Source organism: Nothoprocta perdicaria, unplaced genomic scaffold (assembly GCF_003342845.1).
Source record: "Nothoprocta perdicaria isolate Ctin4 unplaced genomic scaffold, notPer1 scaffold_308, whole genome shotgun sequence".
Classification (NCBI taxonomy): domain Eukaryota; kingdom Metazoa; phylum Chordata; class Aves; order Tinamiformes; family Tinamidae; genus Nothoprocta; species Nothoprocta perdicaria.
The window spans coordinates 582,236-596,120 of record NW_020455542.1 but is presented as its reverse complement, the minus strand read 5'-3'; positions in this window follow the sequence as shown (position 1 = coordinate 596,120).

The window sequence follows — 13,885 nt, the reverse complement described above, 5'->3', positions numbered from 1 at the left end:
GTGCAGTCAACCTAAATTGCTGCTTCATCTGGCTTCACAAAGCTGTTCACAAAGGGCTGCAGATTAAGAAGCCCTTCCTTCTAGCAATAGCTTTCCATTGCAAGGAGCCCAAGGGACACCTTCTTAACCTGCTGATTCTGGCTCGCCTATGGATTTCAGAGTTGAAGGGACTCCTGCTTAGTATCAACTTGCCAATTCTCGGCCCAGCACAGAACCGCTTGGAAACTTATCTGCAATTTTCCATAGATACTGTCAGAGTGGTACTGAGAATAAGACTTGCCCGACTAGTGTGGATGGGTAGTGGCATTTACATTGAAGAATGTGCAGTTCAGTAAAGATTCACAGGGTTGTGTAGAGGACACAGTGTGTGTTCTTTTTGGCTTTTTGTTTTAGCCAGTGGCATCTTTGGGGAACAGGAAGACTTTACCTTGAATTCCTGTTAGAGGAGGTGCCAGGGTCTCCTATATCCAAGACCAAGCAGGTTCTCTTGAAGGGTGGTGGGATTCTAATTCTCACATGGAGTTGCTAGTGCCTTTCATTTTTAACCGCAAGGATGCAGGCATCTCCAAGAGCATCTGTATTTTGTGAAAACTTTAAGAGGCCAACTCCTGCAAATGGCTGCTGTCATGTCTTAATTAATGTTGGCATCATTCATATGTTTCTCTGCTCCCAAGGGAGCCAGCTATACTGGCTCTTCACTCTAGTTTGGACAGATTTTTTTTTGGCTCATTTTTATCACTTGTCTGTGGACACATGGTCCAAGATCTGTGGATCTCTTTGAAGATCATGCTGGGCTGAAGTGCTCTCCTTAATTCATTGTGTGTTGCCAGTAACAGAGTAGGCTGGAAATGACAAAGGAATGCAGAAACTCTACTTTGGTCTTGACATGGAGCAAGGCATTTTGTCTACTGTGGGGCCTAAATCAGTGGGAAGGGGTCCTAGGGCAGCGCCTCCACAGGAATATCACTTGGGATGAACAGCCCATGCCATGGCAGGATGCTGCATCACCAGGAGGGCTGCTGAGCTACTGTGAGCACGTGCTGCCGCAGGCGTGAGCCCACATGAAATCTTACTCCACACTGGTGTGGGATGCAGATCAAGGACTAATTTGGTCTGCAGGGTCAGAAGCACCAATAGTTCGATGCCAATACAAGAAAAAATATGTTGTTTGAACTCCCTGCAGAGTAGTGCCCCTGTGATCATAGAATCATAGAATGCTTAAGGTTGGAAGGGACCTCAGAGGTCATCTAGTCCAACCCCCCTGCACACACAGGGTCACCCAGAGTACAGGGCACAGGGCTGCATCCAAGAGGGTTTTAAAGATCTCCAAGGAAGGAAACTCCACAACCTCCCTGGGCAGCCTGTTCCAGTGCTCCATCACCTTCACTGATGATGATGATGTGTGGCAAGAGAAGATACTGGGCATACAAAGGGCTTTTTGTTTGATTTCTCACAAGTGTTGTTTCACAATAGCAAGTCTGAAAAAGAAAAATCATGTGCAATAGTGATCAGATTGGTGTAAGCACCAAGCAAGGCAGAACAGAGGGCAGAATATTTAGAAGGGCTTGCTGGACCTATTAAGCTGAAAGTCTGTCGGTGTAGTTGAAACACAGATCTGGAAGGAGGAAGATGAGAGTTGCCACAAAATCTTAAGCAGATGTCTAACTTTATGAATATCTTTTAATGCTTTGCTGAATATCACTGGGCTCTGGAATTCATGCCACTCTGCCACAAGCGTATGAGAGTGAATGAATACATGTAAAACGCCTCGTAATCTGCAGGTGTAGGCTTGCTGCAGAGCAAGTCTGCTCTGTAAATCACAGGAATTGTTTAAAATCCTGAGCAGATGCCTAATGCACTGCTGGCATGTCAGGGGTTAACTGGGACATCACCTCCTGGTCCCACTAATGGGGCTCATTTGCCATGGTGTGGCTTCTAGCACCATTTCAGAAACTCAAGGATGTGAAAAAGATGGAGCGAAACCGATGCAAAGTGGGCTTAAAGTGACTGCTCTACTAAATGTCACCTGCACAACTAAATATAACCCCGAAAGTAGAATTTATGCTTTTCACTCCTTCGCTTTTTTATTGTGGTAAGGGAAAAAAAAAGCCAGGGACTCAACGGGCTGTAACTTTAATAGGTCATTCCAGCCAGTGCTTACCTTTACAAAATCCTGATAATACAGAGAAGACAATACAGTGATCAAAAGCAGTGATGAGATTTTTTAGCAGCATTAACCGTCATGACCTAGCAAAATGAAAGAAAATGGTTTAACAGAACTGTCAGATCCAATATAGCTAATAAAGGCATGGATAAATGTTTATTACATACCGGAGACAGATCATTTCTGTACAGAAATTGAGGATGACCTTTACTGATAACTCTTATCTGCCTGATATCCTGAGTAAGAAAAAGAGAAGGGGAGAGAGAGCTGCACTATTGCTGATATTTATGAAAGGTGGAGAAAAAATTATAATTTGCAGATGATTGCTTTTAGACAAGGGCTCTCAAGAAAATAAAGATATGGAGCAATTCATTCTCTACAAGAGATTCCAGACTCGTGACTTGGCTATATCAAATGTAATGATAATGGCCAAGTGGGGTGCTTTTCAGAAGACTTAATTTTATACAAAGAGTTATATACATTTATATGTGTGTATGTTTATGGGAGTAATGGTTGAATTCAAAGTGATTTTTCTCTCTGTGTAGAAAGTTCCCAAGTTATCCAAGTAATGCTACCGTGAGTCATCTTGCTGTCACCCAGACCTGGAAGTTCAGCACTCGCTGCTGAAACTAGATTTCCCAGGAAAGTCAGCTTCCAAAAGCTTAACCTGTTAAGACTCATAAGGACCAATACTAAGGAAGCTAATGGGAAATTCAAGCCTTCTATTTTGGACTGTAGAGGTCAGGTAAGCTCACTGAGGAAATCTGGCCCTTCTTTTCCAGCCTCCTACCAAAGCACTACGGTCGTATTTTTGAAGTAGGTAATGTCAGGATTTGTGTTGCCTGTGCAGTCCTAGTTCTGCTGAGTGCTGTTTTTGGTAAATAAGGCTCTATTTCTTCCTTGTTTTACTTGTATTCAGTCTCTGGCAGCCTTGACTCCTCACTGTGCGTGATATCCCCCTGCGTAACAGGCGTGTCGATATGGGAGCTCGGGCACCTAGACCTCCCCGTGCTGCCTGAGGCTCCAGGGAAGAGCAGGGAGGTGGAGGGTGGCCTAGCAGAGTTCTGCTAAGGAGCAAATGAAAGAACAAGTTGCAGCTAAGAATTCTGCCGCTCGTTCTAGGGCTCGAACCCTACTGACCTGACTTGGTGCGTTCGGCATGATGAACACTTGCAAGTGGAAGGCACCGCTCTAGCTGTGGAGTGCTCACGCTTTCGGAAAGCCAGAAGCCAGAAAACCCCCTCAGCTACCTGGCCGAAAGCTGACTGAAATGATTTGTGAGATCAGAATCAGGCCTCCTACATGCAGCTCATCATAAATAACGCTGTCTTGTTAATGGTTGCAATTAGTTATAAACTTCAATCATTTCTAACCTTTGTGTGTTGGCCAATTATGCTGCAGAAATTATCAAGTAACCCATAGCCCATTAGCTCTCTGTGCTGCCGTTGCCTGGCTCTGCTCAGGTCTGCAGATCTCACGGGGTACGTGAGTGTAGCTCTCCCCAGCACAGTGGGGCAACAGCAAGTTGAAACCACAGTTTTGCAGTGGAGACTTCTGCCACGCAGCACGATAGAAACAGCGGGACGGGCCTTTTCTTTCAGCGGTGCACATGACTTGCCAATGGTAATGCCTAGGTCTGGTAGTACTGCAACAATAAGCTGCAAGGCTATTTTAATGGTGTCATTTGAAGCAGGGAAGAGGAACACATAATTAATGGGCTTATCTGACTTCTTAAGGAGAGATGCCCATCAGATAAGGAAATTACTTGAACCAGTGCTGATGAATGACGTGAAATCTTCCTCCTGCACATGTCACAGAGCCTTTTGTTTTCATTTTACAGGTATACAGAACTGTTATAAATGCCTGTTTTTGGCAGCAGGTATCTCTTTTACTAGCGAAGAGCCTGGCCAGCCTAACTATTTCTTGCTGTTGTTACAGTCCACCTCTTTAATCCTCTTCTGTTCCTGGAAATTGAAAATACTTCCCTTGTTCAATTTAGGGTAGAATTGATTGATGAACAAAAAAAAAAATCACGTAACTATAAAAATTACATGGGAAAAAAATGGCCTTAAATTTTGAAAAACATTTTGGTCTTAGTAACATTAAAGCCCACGGCAGTCGAAGTTGCTGAATAATTCTAAGGCTCCAGATCAGGCCCACAGATATGCATGATTATTTTGATAGAAAATGTCATTATTAGTGCTTTTTATAATGAGATCTCAAGTTTTGTGTTTGTTATTTGTCATGAGCCAGTCTGACTTCCCATTTTGCTGATCTAAAACCAAAAACAAGAACTCTCCTGTTGTAGCAGTTTTGCCTTGCGCTTGGGTACTTAGGACCTCAGTCCATGGTTTGTAAATCTTTTAGCTGGCTCTGGGCTGTGTCATTTCAAAGCAAATGATTCTGAAGCAAAAAAAAAAAAAAGTCTTTGGGAAATTAGCTGCAGTTTTAAAACAGAGTATTTTGTCAAAATCAAATTTATTTCAATGAGGGACAATCACTCTAATGGCTGGGAAGAATGCAAAGATTAAATGAGGTATGAATAGCTGTAAGATGGTACAATTACCACCTCAGAAACAATATATTTGTAAAGTTAATTCCTCTTGAACATGAACAATCTCCTTACACTTGACCCCTCTCTATTGCCTCTTCCATGCTTGAACTCTCCTTGAACTTTGAAGATCCATCTTGAGAGTATGATATGGCCATCTCTTTTGCATCTGGTTATTTTAGCTCCAATTTGCAGCCCTAAAATGGCAATTATGGTGATATATTGCTCAAGTCACCCGACATGGATTAGTATCGGGATCAGCGCGTTTATGCACAGGAGTAGTGAATGGAGACTACAGCTATGATTTTAAATGACTTGATTAATTCTGCAACAACACTTCAGAGTCCATTACGTCCAGCAGGTGTTGGGGTTCAGCCTGCGCTTCCACTGGATGTTCAGGCTGCTTTCCCCTTAAAAAGCAAAATCATGTCCCATTTATTGCCTTCTTTCTTTCTTTCTTTTTTTTGCTCTAGCATTCCCCCGCCCCCAGTTTTCTTTTACCTCCCTCTCGCCCCTCCTTTCTGTAAAAGTTCAGTGGCCTTGAGGGCAGCTCGGACAATACTCTCTTTCCATAAATCACCCGGCTGGATTCACATTGCCAAAGAGTAATCTCTTCCTTGTTAAAATTCTCCAGAGGCACTGCCCGATTGGCTACAGAGTGAGAGCTGGGACTTCTTGGTCAGCTGGGCTGACGAGGGAATCAAGGCCAAGCCTGTATAAAACATCTGACCCCATCAGTGTAAATATCACTGTCTTCTCAGAACTGACCTTGTCTGAAGGAAGCAGATTCCTTCTCCCTTACCTCAGTGGTGAAGATGCTAAGTGTGAGTCTTTGCCCATCTGCATTATGTGTTGTTATTCCTCAGGGCGCAGCTGTGTTGTCAGGTAGCGTAGCTCAGCGTGACTCCTCCACCTTCAGCAAAGCAGTGACCGGTTTCAGGAGCTGTGTATTCATCCAGAGCCTTCCTATCTGTTAAAATTATACCTACAGCCTAAATATGTTCGTGTGTGTGTGTGAGAACTTGCCTGCGTTACGATTATAGGTAGGTTGGGTCTTCAGCTGCTGTGGTCCCAGCTGAAAATGTGATTGTTCTTAAAAGAAAGGAGATGAAACGGATCAGTCTGACCAGGGGGTCTGATGTGGGTTTGCTCCAATGCTGTTGGAGACTCTCAGTGCATATCTACAATCCATGTCTTGAAACCAAGCAGAGGAGAGGCAGGTTTGGCCTAAAAGTGCGATGCTGATGTGCTTGGTACTGGGAAAAGCCTCTGTTTTTTCCTGTAAGAAAGAAGATGAAGATTAATTCCCACCTCAGAGAGCAAGTTTGCAACACCTTTACACCGCAGTTACTGGAGATGATAACAGGGCATCTCTAATCAGGGATGTGACAGACTTGGCCAGACCTGGGCCAAGCGGAGCCAGGGAGTGTGCTTATCAGAATGCTTCATAGCATAGAGTCAAGACTGTCTCTCAGTAGGGGAAGACCTGGCAGCCTGAGCCCCAGAGCTCACCCTTCTCTTTGGGTAACGGGTGGCTGGCAGAAGCTGCAGCCTGGCAACTGTGCTGGGCGTGAAGTCTCCCCAGGTACTTGGAGTTCAGTGTTAGCTGCCAGTCACGTGCAGGGCAGAGTCAACCACCTCCCCAGTGCGCGCAGTCAGTTTGAAGCAGTTTCCAGCAGCAGTGTCACCTCCATTCTCTGGATCTTAAACAGAAGGGAGCTGCCAACTTCTTTGGCTTGCAGTAATAAGACCTGAGTCTGCAGCTCAGCCCAGCGCTGTTGCAGTTTTGACAACAGGGTGTTTTTGGGGGTGAGAATGCCCAGAACACAGACCTTGGGTCCAGACATTTGATAACCAGCAGCAAAGGCAGTGATAGACAGGGCTCCTTGTCAAACACCTGCTCCGATGCAGGGAAACGGTTCCCTTTGAAGCTGTTCCTGACCTCAGGCATGTTCCTGAGCAGAGTCCCAATCAGCTGATGCTCAGCCCAGCCTCCTTGCTTCCCACCCTTGCTGAATAAGGAGACTTCGGCATATAGGCACGGGCCAACTGCAGACATTCAGGGAAATATCCAGATCATTATTTATATATGAAATCCCATTTCTCAGAACTGTCACTTTTTTTTTTTTTCCCTTGCGCAGAAGTGAAAAGACAGTTAAAGGGACTTTTGGTGACATCCCCCCTGTTTAATGAAGCTTGGAGTTATGGGCAAGTGGCTCGAACCGCCGTTATTATCTGCATGAGTGACTGAAGGCCGAGGGTCTAGCAGTGTGCAAAGAGTTGCACTGCAAATGTGCACATTGATCATTCCTAATCAGACCAACCAGGTCAGGGGTGCTGCAGAGATGGAGAGCTCTGGAAAAGCTGACAAATGAAGCAGTGGAGCTTGGGGGTTAATGTAATATTCAAACAGAATGAGATATTCATTTCCTTGTAAGCTTGTCACTTTTCCCTTCTCTGACATTTGCCCAGACTACAGTTTAAAGACAGAGAGCGTGTGTAAGAGAGATATGCCCTAGACAGGGGGGAAAAATATGAACAAAAAAAAATCTAGCAAGTGTATCTTAGGAGCAGAAGGAGCAAGGGGTGGGGAAAGATAGTGCTTTTGCATCCTTCTACTTTTCCAAGTCCTCTGCACTCTTTCTCTGCTGTAGTGGAACTTTCTTTTTTTTTTTTTGGTGATATTTTGGGACATTTCAGATTTTAGCAGGACTGCCTCTTCTGTTATTCTGTGAATAAAGTGCTGAGAAAGGAGTGTTTCTAAAATTGACTGGATTAGGGGGCATATCATGCTGGCACTGCATTCTCCTTAAGGAAAGCAAGACTCTGTTCAGCATCCTAAGGGGTGACAAGCTGCACAGTGTGTTGGTAGTTTTTTTCAGAACCACTGTACTGAAGGCCTCGGGCAAAACATGCATGATATATCAGAAGCATCCTTATGACTTTACTTACACTTATAATGACTTTCTGACTTACTAGCAATAAATGCCTCACCTGAGAAATTTAAATTCTCTTTCAATCATTCCCTATACTTTCCGGTGCTTTGCACAGAGGAAGCTTGATCCAATAACCCCCAAGATAGTCGTAGTTTAACTAGCATAATTGGTGGCTATCCAGCTCCTGCTTTATAAATGGATAAACCAAAGCACAGCAGTTCTGATAGTTTATTCGGTTATCTCTGCAGGGGAGGAGAATAACTTCCCTATTCTCAGTTCTGGACTCTAACCAGAACAGCATTTACATTACAGAAAAGGGGCTTTTTTTTTTTTTTTTTTTTTTTTTTTTTTTTTTTTTTTTTTTTTTTTTTGACTTAATGCTCTAATGAACAGGAGATCCTTGACAAACTGGGGGTCAAAGCTCCCGTAAGATGTTTGAGTCAATAGTTCTCTCAGCGTTACAGTGCCACTGTGGCACGCAGTGCTGCAGTCAGCTGTCCTGAAGGGAAACACCTCACGGAAGGAGGCATGAATCGCCCAAGAAATGAAGGCCTCATGTGATAAAGCAGAGCTCCAGGGCTGTAGATGTAGCAAGGACCCGCTTGATCTCCTGGATTAATCTGGCCTCTCCTCTAGACAGCTAATGTTTAGAAAATTCAGTTTCAGACAAATTGGTTCAGTTTTCTTACCTATTGGAGTTCTCTGCCCATCAGAAAACATGAAAATTCTCCTTTTTTTTTTTTTTTTTTCCTCTCATCTGTCAGAGAGAACTTAAAATGTTTAGTACTTTTGGTGTGCATTAGACCCATTTCAATGAGAATAAAAAGTCTATTGACCTCTTCATATTTGGAGTGCCCTCTCCAGAGCTTTGGCAACCCCATCTCAAAATCTCACACCAAATCTGACAGGAACACGTACCAGCAACAGCAGTGATGCTTTACATGCAAAAGGAATTACTTATTTTCTAAGTCTTAATTTTAGAGACTTACATCTTAGAGTACCTCTATCTTTCTCTGGAGACTGCAATGGAATAAAAACAGGAAGAAATTCTATTTGTTTTTTTTTTTCACTGCAGTGCCAAAAGGTGAAAAGATAGAAAGAAATCCTTTGTGGAAGGGATGCATCTGAGCAGATACAAATTAATCTCTCTGCTTTCCCACAAGGATGGTACATGACTGCAAGTAAGAAGCTGGTTTTTTTTTTTCTTTTTTCCCTTCCTTTGTTTCTCAGACCTTTTAAAGATATTTTCTTTTCTCCTTTCTGTTTTGACTATCAGTTCTTCAGGGCTGGCATGATTTCCGTACCATTTCTCTTGTTCTGAGGGGCTTTCTTCCAGCAAGAGCCCATTCTGCACTGCAGAATGATGATACTGAATATTTGCTAATGCCTACAACCAGAATTCTTCTATCGTTCTGCTTCCATAACCAGTACTGCAGTCTGCTGGCTGCCTGTGATGTTAAGAAGCTGGCAGCATTTTCCTAAGACAAGCTCTGTCTCCTCATCCAGCTTCTGTCTCAGAGATTCATGTGAAACATTTCAGCTTATTCAACCTTTAATCAGATGCCTGACCTATTCTGAGCAATGTTCAGCTTATGACCTCTTCCCAATAAACAAGTTTTAAACAAGCTGCCACATCAGATTTTTTTGCAGAAAACAAACGCGAGACAGCAAGGGAAGCTAATCACTCCGAATATCGCTCTTTTTGCCAGGCCAGCATCTCTTCTTCCCTGCAAGAATTAATTTACATTTTTGGGAAAACATGACTTATCTCACTGAAAAGAAATTATAGAGTTTTCTCAAGCCTGCAGTGATCTGCTATTTTATGCAGATCTTGATAAGTGTTTTCAATCAGGCAATAAGTTTTTTTAGGGGGTTGTCCTCAGGTAAATACTGTCTGAAACGCTGCTGTTTAAAGTAATGTCAGAAGGTAAAACAAAATGCAAGGATCTTTGTACTGTTTTGGTATAGAGCAAAGTGCGTTTTCCTTTGTACTTTTCTTTGAATAGTTTTGAGGTGTTGTTGACAACGCTCTCCAAAGAATCTGGGTGTTGAATTTACAATGTGTCTTTTACTGGATGAGAGGAGCAGTGCACCTCACTAGTTTCTGACTGTGGCTTAAGTTGGAAGATGTCATCTAGTACCTGGACAGGATGTTGTTCTGGCGGGGCAGGTGAGGAGAAGGGAATGTGACAGCCTCACCACGTAATGGAAGAGCCCCTTCCCATCTGGCAGTGCAAAGGCATCTGAATCGTGCTGTTGATGATGGCAGCACCGTGAGGCTAGATACTGGCTCAGAGGAATGAGTTCGGGGCACACAGTCCTGAACAAGGTTTCCCATTTTGTCTTGGAAGGAAATATAACAAACATCAAAACCCATCAGTTGTTTCTGCCCTCTCAGTCACGTTCTGCTCTCTGATCCGATCCTCCTCTATGTGAATAATCTTGGCAAGGAGGACAGATACTGAAGGAGTTTCAGGAGTTTGGCTTTTCTTCTCCCCAAGGTAGAAGAACAGCAATGTGCTGCTTATGAGCTGTCAGAGTGGATGAAAAAAGAGCCTCAGGCTGTGTCTCCACAAAGGGGTAAATCTGGCTTTTGAGTGGCAAATGTCAAATAAGAAGTGCTTCAGTGGCTACCCAAAGAATGGATTGAGCAAAATTGGGACTGGAAATTTCTGGAAGGCAAGGGTAAAACTAGGAAATCAAATTGAAGAAAATAATGGCTCTTTAGTGACTGCTGTGATGATGTCATCTGACTGCTGTCATTTTTGTAATGTTTACTGGAGGCTTCAACAGCAAATACCAAAACTCAATTCGAGATGTGCCAGGATTCCCCTTGCCATAAAGGTGATTGCTGCACTGACAGGTGTAAGAGACAGCATGCAGGGCCTGGACTCCCAATTTGAGGCTATGGCCTCCACTGCAGCCGAGCTACTCCCTTTACCACTACTGATTGTGTGTTGCCTCCCTTCCTCTGTCAAGCAAGGTGAACAGCATGTCTGAGGCTTACAGCACCCTTCTGAGATATATATCAAAAGAGTGTACCTGGCTATCAGCCTGAAGCTAAGTGTTGTAAATATTGGCACTTAGGATGCTCATTCCCTAGTGTGTCAACAGAGGCACTTCCCTAGGATAGTCTCTACTGCATAAGTTGGCCTTCTACGTAATGTTTGCATCTCCTTGTCCTGCAGCTGCAGAAACACTGGAAGTGAATGGAAGTGAACCTTGTATTGCAGTCTGTTGTAGCCAGCTGTTGTCCTCAGTGTGCAGTTGAACATCACAGTAACTGCAAGGGAAACATCAAAATACAGGTAAGACTTTGTACTAAGCAGTATAAGCTTCCAGTATTGCTTCAAATTGCCTGTTTTCCTCCTGGAAAAGGAACTTTATCAGGAGCAGAAAATATGACCTTGGACAAATTAACTTTACTCCATCATCACTTGTTCTCTCTAATTTGATCGCAATTATCAATGAAGGGAAGAATCTAAAATGTTCCCATTGTGCTTAGCACACATGAAACTTTCCTGTGTTAAATAAAATTTTGAATACAATATAGTTTAAAGCAAAGTTCGTTATTGTGGTGACTGTGTAATTTCTGGAGTATTTTAAACATCAGAGACTGTGTTTAGCTGTGGTTAGATTAGAAGAGAATAAAATACGTTTTTTAGATGAAGTGGATTTTGGACAATTCTGTCTGTCACTTAACTCAAAAGGAAGAAGGAAACGAAAAAGGAAATACAAAAAAAAAAGGAAAAAAAAAAAAGAGGCCTCAAACTGTATAGTAGTTTTCTCTCTTTCCCACTAGATGGCCAGTTGTGTCATGTCCAAGAAGCATTTTCTGTCATGACATCTGGGAGAACCTTAGTGAGGAGCACAGGTCTCAATCTGCCAAAGCCCAGATGCAAAAGTTAGGCAAAAAACTCATATTCAGCAGGAGACTTTCCAGCCAGGTGCTGCTGGGGCATAAATTTTTTTTCCAGTCACTTGAATTTCCTCATCTTTCATTCCCAATAGAAATAATATTCAAGAGTAAAAGCAAGGAGGAATACATCTGTGAGAAGGTTAGGAACTAAAATCAGTGATATCATTTGGAACCATGTTTGAGATGGGAGGTCCCTATACACTAGTATTTTCTTGTTTGCTCAGTTTCTAAGTCTATTTTTTTATTATTTCTTAAAATGTTTTAAGAAACTGGTTTATATTTCACATGAAATGTTTTTTGTTGTCTTATTCACAGTGATTTTGAATGTTCAATCAGAAATCTGATACTTTGTTCATATGGTCTCTTCCCAATAATGCAACTAACACCCAGCTGCTATGCGGGAGAAAGGGAGCATGAGTCAGCTCCTCTTTCCAAGGATTGTTCTTTTACAGATTGCTCTGGCATCCTGTTTGCATGGCAAGAATTTAGTTACATGGCAGAAAAGACAAACACTTATTATTTCACTTGAAGATGGGAAAATCTAAGCGATTTTAAAACTGTTCTTGGAAATGTTTTTAGGGTGTGTTTGGTATCCACCTGTTACTTTCAGCACATGTAGGTTTAGGTACTTGGACATCTTATGTTAGTCATCACCCATGGTATTATCTGAACCTTCTCATGGATTTCTCTTCTACTGCTGGTTAAAAAGTTCAGCTAAGCATCTTCTCAGTCAGGCCAGAGACCACGAGCATCATGGCAATGAAACCACTTCTTGTGTATGTCTAGGTCTCAGACACTGGTCTCAGCAAAGACAAAGCAGTTTTGCTACTCATTTCAGTGGAATTACACACTTTACCTTCCCATTCCTCTTTTCACTGAAGTAAACGTAAGTGGTTTTCCTCTGTGCCTTTTAATATTAATGTAACTGTACATCCTGCAAGCAACTAAAGCTTGAAGTGACTGAGACAATGATCTTTGAGATCTCTCAAAGCTATTTTTATTTTTTTAAGGGCTGGTCATGCAAAATGTTCAGTGGTCTGCAAAAACAGACTTTTGGAATAAATCTCACCAATTTTCATTGGGGTTATCTTTCTAAATTCTGCAGTTGCTTTTCCTGTAAAGAATCATTTTTTTTAATTACATAAAACCAATGCTTGGCTTTGCAAATATGATTCAGTTTAAGTCAAGAGAATCATAAAACTTAAAGATTTTAATGAATTCTGAAAAACTACTTGGGATATCTATTTAATAGTAATGTTCCAGAACATTTTTTTCCTTTAAATTAAATACTAGCCCATGTCAAATTGACATCTTCCCCTGAATTTCTCTTATCAGTCTTCCCTTCCTTCCTAAACACACATATGCGCCTGCGCACGCACACTTCTGTTTCTCTATTTTTCATTAAACCTGGAAATGCCTCCTGCCTGCCAGAAAGACAAGATGGCTCAGTAGCCCTGCAGTCAATCAGACAGCTTGGCTTGCTTGGGAGAGCCTGGCCAGCCGAGTCACATTTTGACCTCCTTCATCTGCTCCTCTGAAAAGTTTTGGATCTGCACAAACTCCTAATAGCATTCTGCTCCAGAGCCCCCCAGAGCCAGGCAAACTGTGCTGCAGCAACACCTTAACCCTGAGACACCCACTAAGGCTCCCCAGAAAAGGCTCCCTCTCACTTGCAGTCCCCATTTGATCTTTTGAAAAAAAAAAAAGGAGTTGCTGGAACTGTGCACGCTTGTGTCAGAGTCATTATCCTTGCAAGTCTTTTTGATGTGACCTTTGTTTTGGAAGTGGGTGCTTCATTTTCCTCATATTAAATCCTTTACCCTCCTGTCTGAATCCTTTATGGCTCATGATTCCTCGTTGAGACTAGTCCTAAAACCAGCAAGTACATCGACTCTGTCAGTAGGTATTAGCCAGATGCTAAATGGGAGCACCTTATAAAATGTGGATGTTCTATAACAGTGTTATTTCTCAGAGCACAGGAAAACAGGTTGTGCCTAGATTGTTTCAGTTTTCTTAACAGACAGCAGGCATTGCTGGCTCCTGAGATTTTTATGTCCCTGGATACTGTGGAGTGCAGAGGAAGTATGTGCAAGTGAGCCTGGGCACAGGTAGCTCCATAGTGCGTGCACCTGGTACAGGTGCAATGTGTGCTTTGCAGCACAGGTCTGTCCTTTCTCCCTCACATGCAGGTGCTTGTGTTACCATTGGTTTCCAAAACTGTACAAACTACTGTGAAAGTATGGTAAATAGCATCTTCAAAGGTTATCTGTGAGACTATTTGCTTTGTCATTAATGTTTAAAAATACTATTTATAG